Source organism: Athene noctua, chromosome 1 (genome assembly GCF_965140245.1).
Source record: "Athene noctua chromosome 1, bAthNoc1.hap1.1, whole genome shotgun sequence".
Taxonomy (NCBI): Eukaryota; Metazoa; Chordata; class Aves; order Strigiformes; family Strigidae; genus Athene; species Athene noctua.
In genome coordinates, this window is record NC_134037.1 from 96,788,536 (window position 1) to 96,805,023 (window position 16,488).

The 16,488-nt window shown below is 39.5% G+C and overlaps 1 protein-coding gene across 6 annotated transcripts in view; it reads right to left on the reverse strand.

Moving 5' to 3' along the window:
- Positions 1-13,601, reverse strand: part of LRFN2 (leucine rich repeat and fibronectin type III domain containing 2) — a 159,226-nt gene extending 145,625 nt beyond the window's left edge. Inside the window, exons 1-3 of one of the 6 annotated variants that reach the window (XM_074897044.1) lie at positions 13,496-13,601; positions 12,465-12,547; positions 11,747-11,826 (exon numbers count right to left, since the gene is read on the reverse strand). The gene's annotated coding sequence lies outside the window, so the exon portion shown is untranslated. Of the gene's footprint in view, positions 1-11,746; positions 11,954-12,464; positions 12,724-13,495 lie in introns of those variants that run through there. The other 5 variants (XM_074897041.1, XM_074897045.1, XM_074897042.1 and 2 more) reach the window with 5 other exon arrangements.
- Positions 13,602-16,488: the final 2,887 nt, after the last annotated feature.

Sequence of the window (16,488 nt, forward strand, 5' to 3'; positions counted from 1 at the left end):
CACAGCACTTTTCAGTGATGTCCAGTAGTTTTACAGAGACTAGACCCCTACATTTTTATTTCCTGAGCTAGAAAGTACAGGAAGACATCTTGGCAAATAAGGCGATGTTTATGGCATGACCCAAACTCTCTTCTGCCATTCTATTTAATACTACAGAAAAGTAAATAAAATCATGAATGAATAATCATCTGAAAAATCCTAGGAATTCACAAATCACAAGTTTATTGATGACACAATGAGTAAAACATCTATATTTAATAACTACTATTGTTCTTATTTCTCTTACGGATTACGTGTGCTAACCACAGTGATTGTCTTTGAAGATTTATTGTCGCTTTTAATGTCTTCTGTAGTCATATTAGAAGCTTTCGCACCAAGAAAAGCAACTTAATGTGCTGCTGCTGACTTCATGATGAGGGGAGTTAGAGTGGGACGTTAAAAGTAAGTTTTTCACAAGCATTGAGTCTTCATTTAACTGAATGTCATGGGAGATAAAGTGTTTCTGAGTAATTATGGGAATTATCAGTGCAACTATCAGGCATGGAGGACCATCACCCTATTTTGGGTCACTGAGGTTTGGACAGCTGAGACTGGGTTGTAGTCCACAGAATGAAGGATTAGTTGCAGTTCAGACAAATGACACCAAATGTGAAACAGTTGGATGCCAGCTGCAGTGCAGAACCTGTTTGGGTTTGATGGCATTGTTTGTTTGTCAGTGCAGACTTAAAGGAGTCCTGTAAAACCAATAAGGAAAAACTGTGATCAGGGGACCTAAGAATTTTTTTGCTGGGTTTACAAGAGTAATTACGAATCTTGTAGACAATTAATTCTGCTTGGTTTTCCTATGTGAAACATTTACAAGCAGTTTGCATTTTTCTCAATGAATAACTAAGCCAGTGATTTTGGGTCAGCTGAGCTTTCTGGTTTTGCTAACTGACCAATTTCACTACCAGAGGCTGAGCTTATGTTTACCTGAACAATGAGGACGGAAAGATAAGAAGTCTTCTGGCTCTTCATCTAAAAGCTAAGGGAGGGAATAAGTCAGCCATGAGTTCAGATAAATTACGTACTCTAGAACTTCAGTTGAAATAAGGACCCCCAAAAATTAAGAGGCCAAATGAATCTTAGGTGTAGCATAATAAATGCATAAATGTTGTATGTGTTATACGAATAAAAGGTTTTAGTCCATCACTGGAGTAATGATATCAGTGGAATTTTTCCTAGTATGAATGTCATCAGTAATTCAGTATGAAAAATAAGAAATATGTGGAGAATATTTGGTTTGCCTGGACATATACTTGGAAGATTTCTAGCATCCCAAGCAAGATAGGAAGCTAAGTATAACTATTTCTGCATTTTTTTTTTTTTGATAATTCCAGATGCCAGTATATCCATATCCCTTTCAAATGACTATTAAATAAACACAGTAAAAATAAGCAGGAAGATAATGTATGTGATGACTATTTTCTTCAACTCTGTTAAAACATGTAAACAATTGTACAGAAGGGTTCAGTGGCTTCTACTTTAGCTAATGCTTGCTATTTCAGGGCTGCTTTCATAGAAGTCTTGCTGAAATGAAAAGCCTAAATGAAGTTCTCCAGTGGGCTTACTTGTGTAGGCATAGTTGACTGTTGCTGCTGCTGCACAACTCCGGGATTTGACCTGGTTTCCCTTCCACTGGTTTAGCAGTACTTCACCATTGCCTAAGCCTCATCACAATGACCCCCAGTTTAATGGGTGACCTTATCAACAGCTCTGCCGTAGACACTGTGTGTGATCACGGACTAGTTTAAGTCAAAATCCATGCCCCATTTTTCTTGCTTATGGAATAGTAACAGTAACCCAATTTACATGGAAAGCTCCAAGGATCAATTTATTCATATTTGCTCAGAGTCCTGAGCAGAAGATATACTAAACATATATGGAGTTGTTCCTGTAGTGTAAGCATGCTAATACACAGTCCCCAAAAGCTCTGCACTCTAGGAAGACGTAAACTATCAGGAACTCCTCATTCCCCTTTTCCATGACTGGGAGAGATGAATCATCTGTTAAGGATAATCTCTAACACATTTACAAGTGTGGTAGTTGGGAGTTTCATTTTTAAGTTTAAGATAATACAAACCATGTATCAGCCAGCAGCATTTCCAGTACGAAGAGTACTGAGCTGCTGCATGGGGCTACTCTACCATGGGAAACTTTCTCTCACTTTTTTCAGTTTCTTCTTTTCATTTTCAGATCTCCCAGAAGGACTGGCCATGAAGTCCTTTTTAATTCCTTGATGACAGTCATGTGTGTCCCCTCTCACCCCCCACACGCCCCCCCCCCCCGTTGCCTCTGTACAGCTAAAATTTGGAGGTTAATTCTCTCCAGAGATTAGGAACTGTGATGGCCTGCTTTGCCATGGTCCAAGCCTTCCCCTCCAATACTATATGTTTTATGTCATTTTACCTTCATATTATCCCTCCTGTGAACCTTAAAGTAAATTCAGCATTTTTACAGCCTATATTATTTGGAGAAGTCATTGAATTATATGTTTCCTTTATGCATAACCATCCACAAAGAACAGACCTACTAGGGCAAGAAAACAAAACAATGAGAAAGGAGGAAAGAAAAACTCTACAAGAAGTGGTACCATCTCTATATGGCTATGAGCAATCTGAAAATCATTTAAAAAGCCAGGTTTTATTAGAAATTGAGAAACAAGTTTTACTTAGATTAGACTATAATTTGGAGAATATCTGTTTTCTAGAAAATGTAAAACCTTATTTTCTGTAAAAATAGGAAAAAATGCCACATTAAAGCTTTTCACATGATAAAAAGTTCAATTTTGTTTTAAAACAAACCCCACAAACATTCCAGCTGAACATATTAAAAAAAAACCAAAACCAAAACCAAAAACAAAAACAAAAAACCAACAAACCACAAAGGAAGATGTTGTCAAATAACTTCTCTCTGCCTGCCCCAACATACCCAGTAAACTATTTTAGACAAAACATATTTTCTAATTAAAATTTGATTGGAAGTTCTTCACCAACTCTCACTGAGTTATGTCTCTCCTTTTGCCAACAGAAAGTTACTCCCCTGAGTGCATCCTTCATCTTCACTAGTCTGTAAACACTTCATAAACATCAGTACACTTAGGCTCAAGACAGGTCTCTGATATATGTTAGTATTATTTCCTATTACAGCAGCAGGATTAAAAAGCAAAGTTTATGACTATGGTCAAGAATTAATCTAACCTTATGCACACACATATGCAGCGTGTGTATTATAAACATATATGTTTAATGATTTGAAAAAATGAATTAAAGAGATAGAAAGGAATTAAAAAATGTTTTTGAGCTGACATGTTTTATTCAAACAAGAGGAAGATACTTTAAGTTGGACTCATTTAACCTTTCCAAAAATATTTATCGATTCTGAAGTGGAAATATAATTGTGAATTATCAGAGCATTTCATTTTCCATTTCCATTTCAGAAGTGACCTAACGTATAATATACAAAAGGGGGAAACATTTCAAAAATTAAGCAAATTATAATCATGAAAGTGGTCCTCCCTTTTTCTTTGCAACCAAGTGTGAATTTTGCCAAATTTTACTAATTCCTGCATAGACTGTTTCTTGCAGACCTACTTTAAGACCAAAGACTTAATTACAAGATTATGTTTCCTCCTTGAGTTTTTTTCTGGTTTTGTCCTATAATAATAAACATGTATTTATACATATATATGTCACAGGGGCTGGTACTGCCATTCCTTTCCCTTGTGAGACGCCAGGATTTACTGAATATCAATATTAAAATGCACTTACTGCTATACAGTCTACATTTTATTTTTATTAATTTTTAATGGTGGTTAGAAGTGTTGATTTCAAAAAATATTTGTTATTATTTAATCCTTTATTTTTTATTTCATCCCAATCGTTTCATATATATTTGGCAAACAAATGCCTCATATTCTAGCCATGTGTGATCTTCCAGCTACTAATATTCATGATCTCCTTAATCACTGTTCATGCTGTGTTCAGATCATTGGTCATCCTAATCACGTGCATTGGTCATCCTAATCACAGGTGCTGCTGCTCCTTTGAACGGCTAAGACACTTCAAAGCATGGACATTTGAATATCACACTAGTCAAAGAAATCTCAGAAAAATTAATGGGAATCTAAGTGACCAATATCACTTAATATCACCCTAAGCTTAGCATCTAACAGAATTATAAGGAACCATCTACCTCCTGAGTATCAATTTCCACATGCCTACTGGTAAGCTCATATGTCCTTTTCCTTAAAATGAACATGATTAGACTGACATAAAACAAGTAAAAAAAATCTGTAACAGAAAGAGATAGCCCAACCTAATGAAGACCTCAGGCTCAGGTCTTTCTCCAGTTTCTGGTGAGGTGGTGATATAAGGGCCCGTATATCTGATGGCCTGTGTGTGTGAAGTCTACCCCAGCTAGGTCTCAGTTTCAGTTAGGTCACTACATCTGTGATTTAACACTAACTACAGCAGCATGGGAGTAGCAGGATGTGTCAAATGAGAGGATGAGTTCAATGAGCCGTGCTGGAAAGAACTGAAGCAGCTGTTCCTTGGCTTAAGGGCATTATTTATTTTTAAATGTAAATCCTGTAGTTGAGATAGGATGTAGCCTAACTTTGATTTTTCCATTCTGCAGTATCTGATATCAGGTAGAAGTCACCAATGCACAGAAATTCAACATGTCTTATCTCAACCTTCTTGCAAGAGGATAGATACCTTCCTTTTCTTGACACATTCTCAGATATAGACAAGTAGCCACAAACCCACAGGGTCATCACAGACGTTTGTTATGCTGTTTACAGAATTAAGCAGGTGAAAAATTTGTCAGACAAAACACTAAGATGGGCCTGAAATGCATATCATTTGCTGTCCAGCACAGAGGAGACAGATCTCGGCTTATCTCCAGAAAAGATACCTTATGAAGATGGACCTGTCACATTTTAGAGTGTCTTTCACATTAATTTGAAAGCTTGTTGCTAGGTTTGACTAAAAATTGATGGGAGGAGTTATAATTTTTAACGAGTGATTCATCAGCTCACTGATGATAAAAACCTCTTTGTGTTTAGTGCTAAGGAAAGATAAATAAATAGCGTCCTCATTCCACTCATTGATTCAGGGAGGTAAAAGAAGAATGAAGAAAAAAAATGCACAAAGGACTTGAATAAATTTTTCCATGTTTACCAAAAGCCTAAAACAGTTTAGATGTGACAAATAAAGCACCCCGCAGTGGCTCAAGGAGGATCAGCTATGTACAGCGTGACTAAAGACCCATATCATAAGCCTTTCTTTAGCTTAGCCTGGCACTCTGGCTCAGAGGCAAGGAGGGTCATACAAATATCTAAATAGACAGAGACAACTTAGCTGTACCACCGCTGATTCTTCTTTCTCTTTTCTCCTTTGTCCTACCAAAATTTTTCCAATCTTTCTCCAAATGTGGCCCTCTTTGCCTTCAGTGCATTCACTCTCATAAATATCCATCAGGCTGCTCTTCAGCTCCTCTGCTCTGACCCTCTGACAGTAAGATCTGTTGTCTCCAGTTCAGATGAAACTGCTGTCACCCACCCCTGGATCTGAAAGAATTTATTGAGGCACCTGAACCTTCTCCCACCAGTTGGAGGACCATCAGGTCCAGTCAGGGTAGGGTGCTGGGAAACCATGGACAGGGGAAAGCTCACTCTTTGTGGATTCCTGTCCATACCATGTAATAGTGAAGCTTTAACCTTCCCCTCAACTCAAGATGATATCACTGTCAAAATTCACCTGGGGAGCTGTGAACAGAAGATGTAGCTGTGGTGATAAGGAAAGGTCACACTGTCCTTGCAAAATGGGTGCCAACGAAAGCATTCATGGCTTGGTGTGCTACTTAGTCATGTGAAAATGGATCAGAAAATACATACATCACAGTGGTATTTGTCAAGCAAATTGAGATTTTTCAGGGATAACTACAAGCTATTTTGATTATAGGCAGCTACAAAAAATCCCCTTGATCTTCTCCTCCATGAGAGTTTCTGGGACCTAATACTTTTTTTTACTGAACATTTCCAGAGGAGGTAAGTTATGTGACCTGACTACAGGGAGAAAGTGCAGTCAGTAATTTGGAGAGCAAGCAATCAATGTTGTACCCTTATTTAAAAACCAATATACAGTAAACATATGCCAGCAGCAGTGATAATATTCACCTACAGAGGAGAGAATTCATATAAAATGCCAACTAGCCATCAGTTTAGGGAACCAAGAAAATGCTCTTAGCCCAGATAAGTTATGTTCTATCAATGCAGTTTGGCCTTTTTTAGTTTAGTACACTTGTTTCACGTACAACCTATGCAGAGCTTTCTGAGTATTAGATGTATTTATTTAGTCACGGGAATATTCACAAAGGGAACAAGATCAAATGATTACTGAAATGATTGGGAAGGTTTTGATTTTTATCTCTGAGGAGACAGACCTTTATTGTTGGCTGCTTTCAAACCAGACAGGGACTGCAGAGTGAGCCATAACAGGCATTTTTTTTCCTCTCGACTTTTCCTTTCGCCATTTGACTGCTCATTGTTTTCATTCTGTACTGAAAGGGCAGATACATCAGTCTAAGGCTGTTAACAGAGGGTTCTGATATAAATTCTCGTACCGTCAGTTTTTGCTTTCGAGCACACGTACAGGTCCTGACCTTTCGCTGATGTCACAACCCACCCATCCTGCCACTGCAACAGAGGATGCAGCATGTGTTCCTTTCCTGTTCTTAATTTTTATCTTTAGGCTGTAACGAAAGAAAGATTACTCAATCTGACTGGCTTGTATACTGAAGCTTTTCTGAGGAGCTTAGACATGATGAGAGAATGGTTAAGGACTCTCTGCACCTGGTGCCATTTTGAGCTCCCTTGCTTCTCAGCCTGCCAACACAAATTGGAACTCTACAGGCAGGAGAGGAAAAATTCCTTATTTCCTCACCAGTGTTCATATTTCCACCAATATCACACCTGTCTGATCCCCACAATGCATGTGACTTTATCATATCGAGGTCTTCCAAAGTCTGTCCTTTGCCCAACTAAGTCAACTCAAACTCTATATTCTTAACTGGACAGTTGAAGCAATTTATCTCAGTCCTGCGTATCAAGATTTATGCTCAGCCCTGACCTACCTCCTCTGGCTTCAGTGAAAGAGTTACACTGATAATTTTCTGCACCAGTGCCATACACGTTTTCCAGGGGTTTTCAGTGTAACATTAGCTCTATTAAAATGGACAAGGTGCTTTCAGCCATCATGTACTTTCTGTTGATTTTATCCTTAATCCAGCTTTCTGCTGGATTTTCTGCTCAGAACCTATGTTGTTATGCACTGGGATGCACCAGCCCTACCTGTCACCTTCTGACCAACCAGGATCCAGGACCCTGGATTTACTGCTATTCCAGGGCCCTCTCCTTATCTCACCTCTTTCCATAACACCACAGTGATAGCAGATCTGCCGGAGGATTAGAGACCAGTTCTTTCCTGAGGAGTGATTAGCATGAAGCCCCCTAAATGCTCCATTGTACCACTCATACTATGGCTGCAGCCATCCTCTCATGTCTGCTTTTATTTAGCTGGCATATCCTCTCAGCATGTAAGTTTTCCATAGCTGGAAGAATGATTTCAAGAGCAGACACTCAGAGGCCTTGATATCTCACAACACTTGTTGGCAAGATGCTCCTGGAATAATCCCACTTGGCAAAGTAAACTGACTTCCAGGTAGGGTTTAGCAGACAGAAGTATTCTGGTCCCATGAATTGAAACCAAAGTGGTTACAATTTCCTCGGCCCAAACTGAGATAGAAAGTATGCAAGTCTTCTAATGAGCTAGAAGTGTTTAGTTCCAGTTCGACTGACAGATTTGCTTGTCATTTAGCAAAATGGGATTTGAGCATAGCTCCTTTTACGATCAAGTTTCATATGAATTATTTTCAGTTTTCATACAAAATGCACGAACTGGAAAGAAAAAATAAAATTTATCTTCCAGAAAAAGGTAAGATGGTGTGTTCTGTCAATTTTCTCCCTACATTTTTTTCAGTCAGGAAATTCATAAAAATGACCATTTCTGAATCATGTTTCATTCTGATAAATCTATATTTTCCTGAGAAAAACAAGTACATCTATCACTGAAAAAATACCACTCAGCTCTGTCTTCTATGTAGGTCAACAGGGATTCTGCATAGGACCATACCCTGACAGCACATCTCTTTTCTCCCATGTTTTCAAATCAGCAATTTTTTTACTGAAAATATGTTTTCTGACTTTTGCTGCTACTGCTCATTTCTTATGCCAAAGTTGGCATCTGGATTTTGTCACAAATGTTTTCCTGTGAAGGTGAGGATGTCATCAGAGACCTCAATCATGGGCAGGACAGAGCAAATGACAGGAAGAAAGAAAATTTGAAAGCACTGTCATGCAAATATTCTGAAGTATGGAGACAACTGCTGCTCCTAGGGAAGCAGAAATACTTCTAAATGACATGTCCTTTCCCCAGTTTTCCATGTGGCATCACTGTGGGCCTTTTAATGACATGTTTACATCTGTTAATTTCATGCCAAGGTTTGGCAGCCACCCACACAGAAGGTAATTTGAGTTCCTAGAAACAGAATTACTGCTTATGAGCTTCCCTCCCTCCTGTGCATCCTGGGTTGAGGTGGACTGGGAGGAGAGTGACAGCTGGCCCTTCACTGAAGCGCTGCATCACACTTGGGCGATTTGTGCATTTTATTATTATTCCAGCATACTTGGATGAAGCCTTGTCTTTTCTTACAAGTTTCAGTTGATGACTATGCAGCCTCTGGACACTGATAGAGTAAATCCCAGCACCTTGGTCATATCCTTAGTCACAATAATTGAAGCCTACAGAGTTAAGGCAAAGAGGAGACATAAGGGATAGAGCCATGGCCGATTTGGTGTTGGGCAATGGACTCCACAGTCATCAGGACTGGCTTGAAGGAGCCACAGACATCTTCTGTCTTTCATAAGTAGTGTTACTGCTTTTCAGTCCAGCACCTAGTGAACTGTTACTCTCTCCACAAAAACAAACATGTGATAACACACTACGACAAACCCAAAGAAAGTAAGGCTGAGCACTCAGGCCAGAAAAAAGACTAAGTTACACACTTGGAACAGACTACCCTTTTTCTCCTATAGGTGATCTTTGTAGGTCAAGGCTGAAATGCATTAACAATGCAAAAAAGGGGTTTGGGGGTGAACAAGCACTGTCATCACTCTCTCCCTCCCCTCTGTGGGGGTGGATAGCAAATGCATCAAGGGTTATCAGTTTGCAACCTCTCATCAGGTGGATAGATTCACTCTAAGTCACCTGAAGTATATTCCTGCCTACTACCCATTAAACCTTGATAATTTTGAATCAGCTTCTCATCTTTTTCTTTTTCTTTTCTTTTTTTTTTTTCTCACAAGGACAAAAAATAATTAAAAAAGTATTTAGCTGGGTCTAACATTACATTGCAAGGTTCAGTCAGTGACCAGAGTCCTTTGCAAAGAGGAGCAGGAGCACTTTGATGGGGATTGCCAGGGAGCTGTCAGCTCAGGTCCACCTGAGCTGCAGGTGGAGCAGAGGCTGTGGAGCAAGGCTACATGTGCCATTTGTACTTCCCATTGGGAAAAATTATCAGATATGTTCCAAATGTAAATTTAAACAAGAAATGCTAACGCTGTGAAGAGCGGCATGGGGCAGAGAGGGCAGCAGAAATGGTGGCTTTGAGAAATAATCACATTTCTCACCCTGCACGGTGCATCCAGGTCTGCCTGCTTACCTGTATGCCAGCACCTATCACAGACACATACCAGGTGACAGAGGGCCAGAGTCACCCTAAAGAAAGCTGTGCTGGGGAGAGCAGAACAGATACTGTCTCTGATCTTAGAGGTGATACAAATCTTTGCTTGGATTCATAGATTAAAAAGGCTTAGTTGAGCATAATGAATTTTTTCTTCCTGTCTCTTTGCATTGTAGTTTATTTTTTATTGCATCCCCTCTCTTCCTGAGAATTAGGAGCAGTTTCAGGGAAGGTCTGAAGCTCTGTTTCCTGCTGCTGCAACAAGGCAGCTATGAGAGCACACAACAAGGACTCTGTTGTGCTCAAGTGGCGATCTGTAGGCAATGCAAACTAACCACCAACCCAGGGCAAATTGTAAACACTGAAACTGTAACCAGCCTGAAACACGGCAAGAGTAAAAGTAATCATCTGTCTCTCTTCCTTCTTACCACAAGCTCAAATTTGCCTTAGTACATCCTCTGTGCACAGCAAGGTCCAACAGAAAACTGATACCCTGCATGGCAATATCTCCTCTTTCCTGCGGAATAGAAAATACCAGTGACAATTCTGTGGTGTCTGATGGAGTTATCCCTGCTGATCATTGTGTAATAAAGTTAAGAGGTGTCAATATAATTAACTATGACTTTATAAACTTAAGTGATGTTTACTGTTTGCCTTTCAAAGCCTGTCTCTTCTCGTCAGAAGACTTATTCTGTCCTATTAAACCCAAAGATGGGGTAGGTAAAATAAAGTCTACTCAATATCTCCATGCAGTGCCCCCAAAAGACTAGATCAGCCCTGGTAAAAAAAAAAAAAATATTATTATTTCTTTAAATCAATGCTATTTGTCTCCTTTGGGTAGGAAGGAGTTACTCAGTTTAAGAACCTTTCCTTGCATACATTACCACAACTGAATACTTTACATTTCCAGTTTATTAATCCATTGTACAGGGACTTGTTGACTTAATCACTGAATTCTGCTCTCCCCTTTAGTTGCTTTCTTGTTTTATTCAATCATGCACTTGTTTTTTGATGCGAAAGTGTACACGTGTCCATGCAAGTCTGGGAGAGACTCAGTATCCATTTTGCTACATCTTGTCCTGTGATACCGTTTAGATGCTTCCCCCCCCCCCCCCCCAAATTCTCAGTATACTTATTCTTACAGAGATCGTATATGTCTGATGACGTCAGACAGACATGACATAGCATATACCTGCTTGTGTACCCCATCCCCCTCATGCCCACCTTGCCAGTTCTGGATGTCCATCATTAATGGCATCACCTTACCAAGAACACCAACGTCTGTGACAGGAGACACTGAAGTGGACGGCCACTGCCCCTCCACAGCCCTCACTCCCTTTCCTTCTCTAGCTGTTCCTATGCCTTCCGTTTCTTCACATGACATTTGCCAAGGTCTCCACTCTTCTATTGTGTGGTTTTATATACAGCAGAGTTGATCTGTTCAGTAAAGTTCTTCCTTAGCTTTGCAGGATTTACTAATTCCTCCAGAAAGATGAAATCACTTTCACAGCTTTACTCAATCTCTCAATTTTTCCTGTATTAGAAACCAAACTATTATCCTTCCTTTCAAACCTCTTTCCATCACTGTTTCAAAACTGCCATTAAAAAAAAAAATCCTATTGACACTTAAAAATATAAATATTCTTTTTGAACTGCCTTTTTGTGATGAGAGAAGCAGAAACAAACTGAGATTCATTTCTCTACACGAATAATCTTATCTAGGCTAGCATGAAAAGAAAGATAAAGTTATACATTTCTCTGATGCTTTTAAAATGCACAACATCAGAAGATATTTTTGCCATCAGAGGTGACTGTGTATAAATGTTTTGTGTACATATCTATATATAGTTTATATCATAGCTATATAATTTATATATACATATGAAAAAACCCTTTCACTTACCTTTGAGAAGTAACATTTATCCCAAGTTCGGTAAAATAGTCTCAGACAACCACTTAGACCTTCCTTCTATGCCATGCATCCTTTTTTCAAAAGAAGATACAATCAGAAAAATCCTGGTTGATCTCTAGCAAACCAAAATGCAGACTAGATTGTTTGTCAGATGCAGCCTGATTCAGTAAAGTCCAAGTGTGGGAATCCCTGAGACTCCTTTTTCAGTAATATCCAAAGCACAAAAAAGAGAAAGAAAAAAAAAAATAAAGGAAAAAAGTGAATAACTTGTTCTTTTCTTGTTTGGTTTAAAAAACCCAGTCTTGGAGGACTAAGCAGCCTGCAGGCTTTTCAAACATTCAGATCCTAGTGCATCCCAAGGTAGCACATGAATTTTGGTACTGCAAATCTTCAAGTTCATACTAGCAAGCCCAGATTCTGTGTACGTGCGTGTGTGTTGGGGAGGGGGGTCGAGTTGTATCGTGGGGGGAGAAGAGAGACAGGGAGATATACACACACACACTCACGCAGAGATGGAAAAAGGAAAAACAGCAAACTGAAGTGATCTCACAAAGTGCTCTAGATGGCAGAGCCTGCACGGCTTGTAAGACAAGCAATGTGCAGACACCAAAAAGAAAAAAAAAAGAAAAAAAAAAAAGAAGAAGAAAAAAAAGAGAGAGAGAGAAAAACCCGAGAGAACTAGCAGGCAGCTTCAGGAATTTCTTCTTACCTCTTCTGACGATGCAACATACAGCAAATGCTTTGTGCTGCATAGGAATCCGTGCAGGCACGACTCGTTCAGACCCCTCACTCCTGAAATAAAGAAACATGTAGCATAGGAAAGGGAAGAAAATCAGAAACCAGATGAAAGAGGGTACGAAAAGAAGCTATTAAACAAGTAAGAGTGCCAAGGAGAAGGCTTGAGTGGGTGGGAGGTAAATAGTTGGTACAGAAAGAAGCATCCAAACTCCTGGTCCTAATACAGATTGGCTCTGTAATTATGTGGCAAAGCACTGCCTTCTAAGCCATTGCGTAATAATAGAAACCTAAGCTGTGTAGACACAGCCTGACATGCTAAATCCTCAGGAGCTACACTCAACATTTGTCAGTGGAAAGCGTGTCGTTCTCTGGGGGCGGGGGAATCTGAGGGAAAAGGGGAGAGAAATTTTACTGCAAAATGCACAAGCTGCAGCTGCAAAGAGCTCTCAGGTGGTGCTAATGCCTGAGATGTAGTGGAAGTCATATATATATCTGTATCTATATAGGGAGAGATAGATAAATACAATAACAGTCAGCTCTATTCATGCTATTTAATACTAGAAAATATTCCCTTGCTATATTTTAGTAACTTAAATGACAAAGAGAAGAGCATGTACAAAGGTTTTCTGTGTTAAATATGATTATTTCTAACGCTGATGGTGAGAAGTAGGTCTCCCTTTCTACTGATGAGTATTGGAAAGTCTAATAAAAAAATGAATTAAAAGAACTCAAGAAGATTGATCAGCCTTTCCTATTTACTGGCGGGTTCCTCTCTCCAGACCTTCAGACAGAGACACCCACATTTTCTTCTGCCTCTCTTGGTTGAACAGGCTCCTAGACAGACCCAGGGAAAGATGACCACTGACTAAATAAGAGTAGGCATAACCCCAATTCATCCAAACTACTGCACACCAGTATCAATACACCAACAGACAGAACAATTTATAATGTACATGGAAGGAATCAAAAAAAAAGAAGTATAATTTTTCAGTGGGAATTTACCTGGAAATTGTGGCCCTGGCTCACACCTATGGTCCATATAGTCCAGTATCCTGCCTCTGGACCGTGATCAGAATGACACACCTCTGAGGAATCTCAATTAATTTGTGCAGCTAGGGCTAGACAGCTAGGGCTAACCTGTTCATGGGCAAAGCTTCTCCTTAATCCCTCTTCTTTAAAGATTAGTTAATGCACTGAAGTATGATCAGGGGAACACTCCTCCTCTGCAGATCGAGATTAAACACGTAAGGTCTGATTCTGAGGTCCTTTGTAGTTGGTGCAAAATACACCTCTTTTAAGACACGCTAGATCTAAAGAATAAAATTGTCTGATGCTTTGTAAACACCCTAGTGTGAAAAAAGGGTATAAGTTCAGAAAGAGCTGTAGTATTTCAGTCTGGAGAGTAAGGCATATTTTTATATAGCCTAAACTATCCTAGTTACTCTCCTCATTTACTCCTCACTCCTGGTGAAAACAACAGCTGTATTTCAAGATGTGATCCAGTGCAGGTAGAAGAATTAGGTCACTCAGCTAATATGTAGGTATCAAATTTGGCCTCTGGAAAGTCAAACTAGATTGAATTGAAAACTTTGAAGATATTTTTATGAATGACTGCATAGTACAACATACACTTTTTTTGGAGCAGCTTGTGAAAAAGTTTCTGCTGTAGACTTCATATTCATTACTGTTACTGGACTCACTCCTTGATCTATGCCTGCTGTTTTCCCAGATGACTCTGTACCCCGAAGGTGAAAACTGCGGATGTTGCACATAAGGGAGTTACACTGTGGCAAAACATTGGAGGAAGGACTGTGGACAGAGCAATTGCCTATTTTGCAGCATATCCAGCTTTCCTCAGCTTTATGTGGAACAGTGCTTCTTGGGAGGAAGTCCAAGAGTTAAAACAGCTGCTAATTTTACCAGCCACTGAAGTAAATGGCCTGGTCAAAGAAAGAGTTGAGAAGCTGGTAACTGCCAAACTAGGCATTAAGAATCTTAAAAAATTGCTTCATTTACTAGATGGATAAAACATGAATTTAGGAAGCTAACTTTAAACATAGCTCCTGGGAATCCTGGACCAAGCATGTTGGCTAGAAAATCAAATTGAAGCTCTAATCACACCAGTGCCTTGTAAAATAGATGTCAATGCATTGCAGAAAGAGAAGACATCTCTTAATGACATCAGGAATTAATAATAGACTCTAGGACTAGTGTTTCAAAAATCTTTCAAAAATCTTTCACCACCTACAGTTGTGACAGTGCCATTTCCCAAGTTAAGATCAAAGATGATACAACCCTGGCAAAAAATCACCCTTAAAGGATTTTCATGAGGCTGTGTTGTGGTGGGTTCCCAGTGTGCTAGGTTAGTGTGCTTTCTAGCTTTCCATGATGCCCTTTAAACTTAAATCAGAGTTCTCTGGCGTTTTCCCCATAGAACTTCTCTCTAGTAACCATCCTTGCTGTATATTTCTTGTCTCCCAAGTAAGGAGTTTCTCAATGAATCAGCCGCTTTCCTTCTCGGTCATTCTAGGAGAGAGCTATCACTTCTGTTCTTGTCTTTTGCTCAAGCCTCCCCTCTCTCCAATTCTGCCTTAGTATACAGTCAACCAACATGGTTGCTTTAGCTATATCTGCTCTTATTTCCAGCTCCAGGAAAATCCCATCACCACCTGAAGAGCCACAGGAGAAATCTTGCTCTGCCTAAGTAGTGATCATCTCACAGGTCCACAACACTTTCACCTGGAAAGAACTGTCAAGGTTCAATGTCCTGTTCCTGATTTAGATCTAGAAAATACATGAGAGACCATGACTACAGATGACTAACTCCATGCTCACTGAACCTTTAAAACTGCTGCGTTGCTGAGCAGCTGAATCTTTCAGTGATGCAGCAATTCCTGTGCCACAACAGACTGTATAATTTCTATATGAAGAGATCTCATAAAGCCTTACAACCGCATTCACACACGTTCCCTTATGCAGTGGCAACCACCCAAAAGACACAGAAATTTTGTAATGAGGATGTTCTTTGAAATACAGTGCCAAGGACAATACTCAAACCCCCAAAAAGTTTGAAGTAGGATTGCAGAGCAAGACACAAAGAAATTGAGATGCTTTTGCAGCCTCCAGGACAACTTTACCTGCCACAAACATATTATCCTTTCCAAGTCTAGCAAGCAGACAACATGAAGCCTTTTGCCATACAATGGACAATACAGTTTAATACGTACATGTAGACACTGGCAACTCCCATTTCCTGCCCACACTCTTCCAAACTGAAGTAGTCAGCACTGGTCCACATGACTGTTTAATCAATGGCTGCCAATCAATTACACTGATTGAAGGACAGTTTAAAAAAATTTTGGTCTGTGGCCCTACTGATGAAAACAGTTATCAGGAGCTGAACCAACCAGATTTCAAACACTGGTGATTTGAGGAAAAATTCTATATTTCCTGGGTTCTATTCAGCTCAGGTCTTTACAAATCATTGAATGGTTGTTTACACATGTATATGCCAGTACAAAATATCTTTCTCAGATCTTCCACCCACATATCCCTCTACTTTTAAAAGCATTAAACAGACAAACTGAATATGCTTTCTTTCAATTTCCTGCACCTTATCATGGGGAAATCCTACTCTCAAATTTCTAGACCCAGAGATCCAACAGAAAACAGGTGTCTCATGGCACAGTGGAAGCAAAAATATTCTTGAGGCTATTGGTGAGACAAAGGCAGCACAGAATCTCCCTTCTACAATGCACTGTTATAAAAAGCACAGACCAATATTGCATAGGAAATGTGAAGATTAACGTCTTTAAAATACTTCAACAACTCCACAACAATCTTTGATTGTCTATCTTGCAGCTGAACATAGAAAGCTCTCCAAACACCAGGAAACAGTTGCTTCAGCTCATAGAATCAATTATGCATTCATAATCTACTCAATTCTAAGTATTCATCTCAGCTGGAATAACCAGGATACTTACACTAACCTTAAG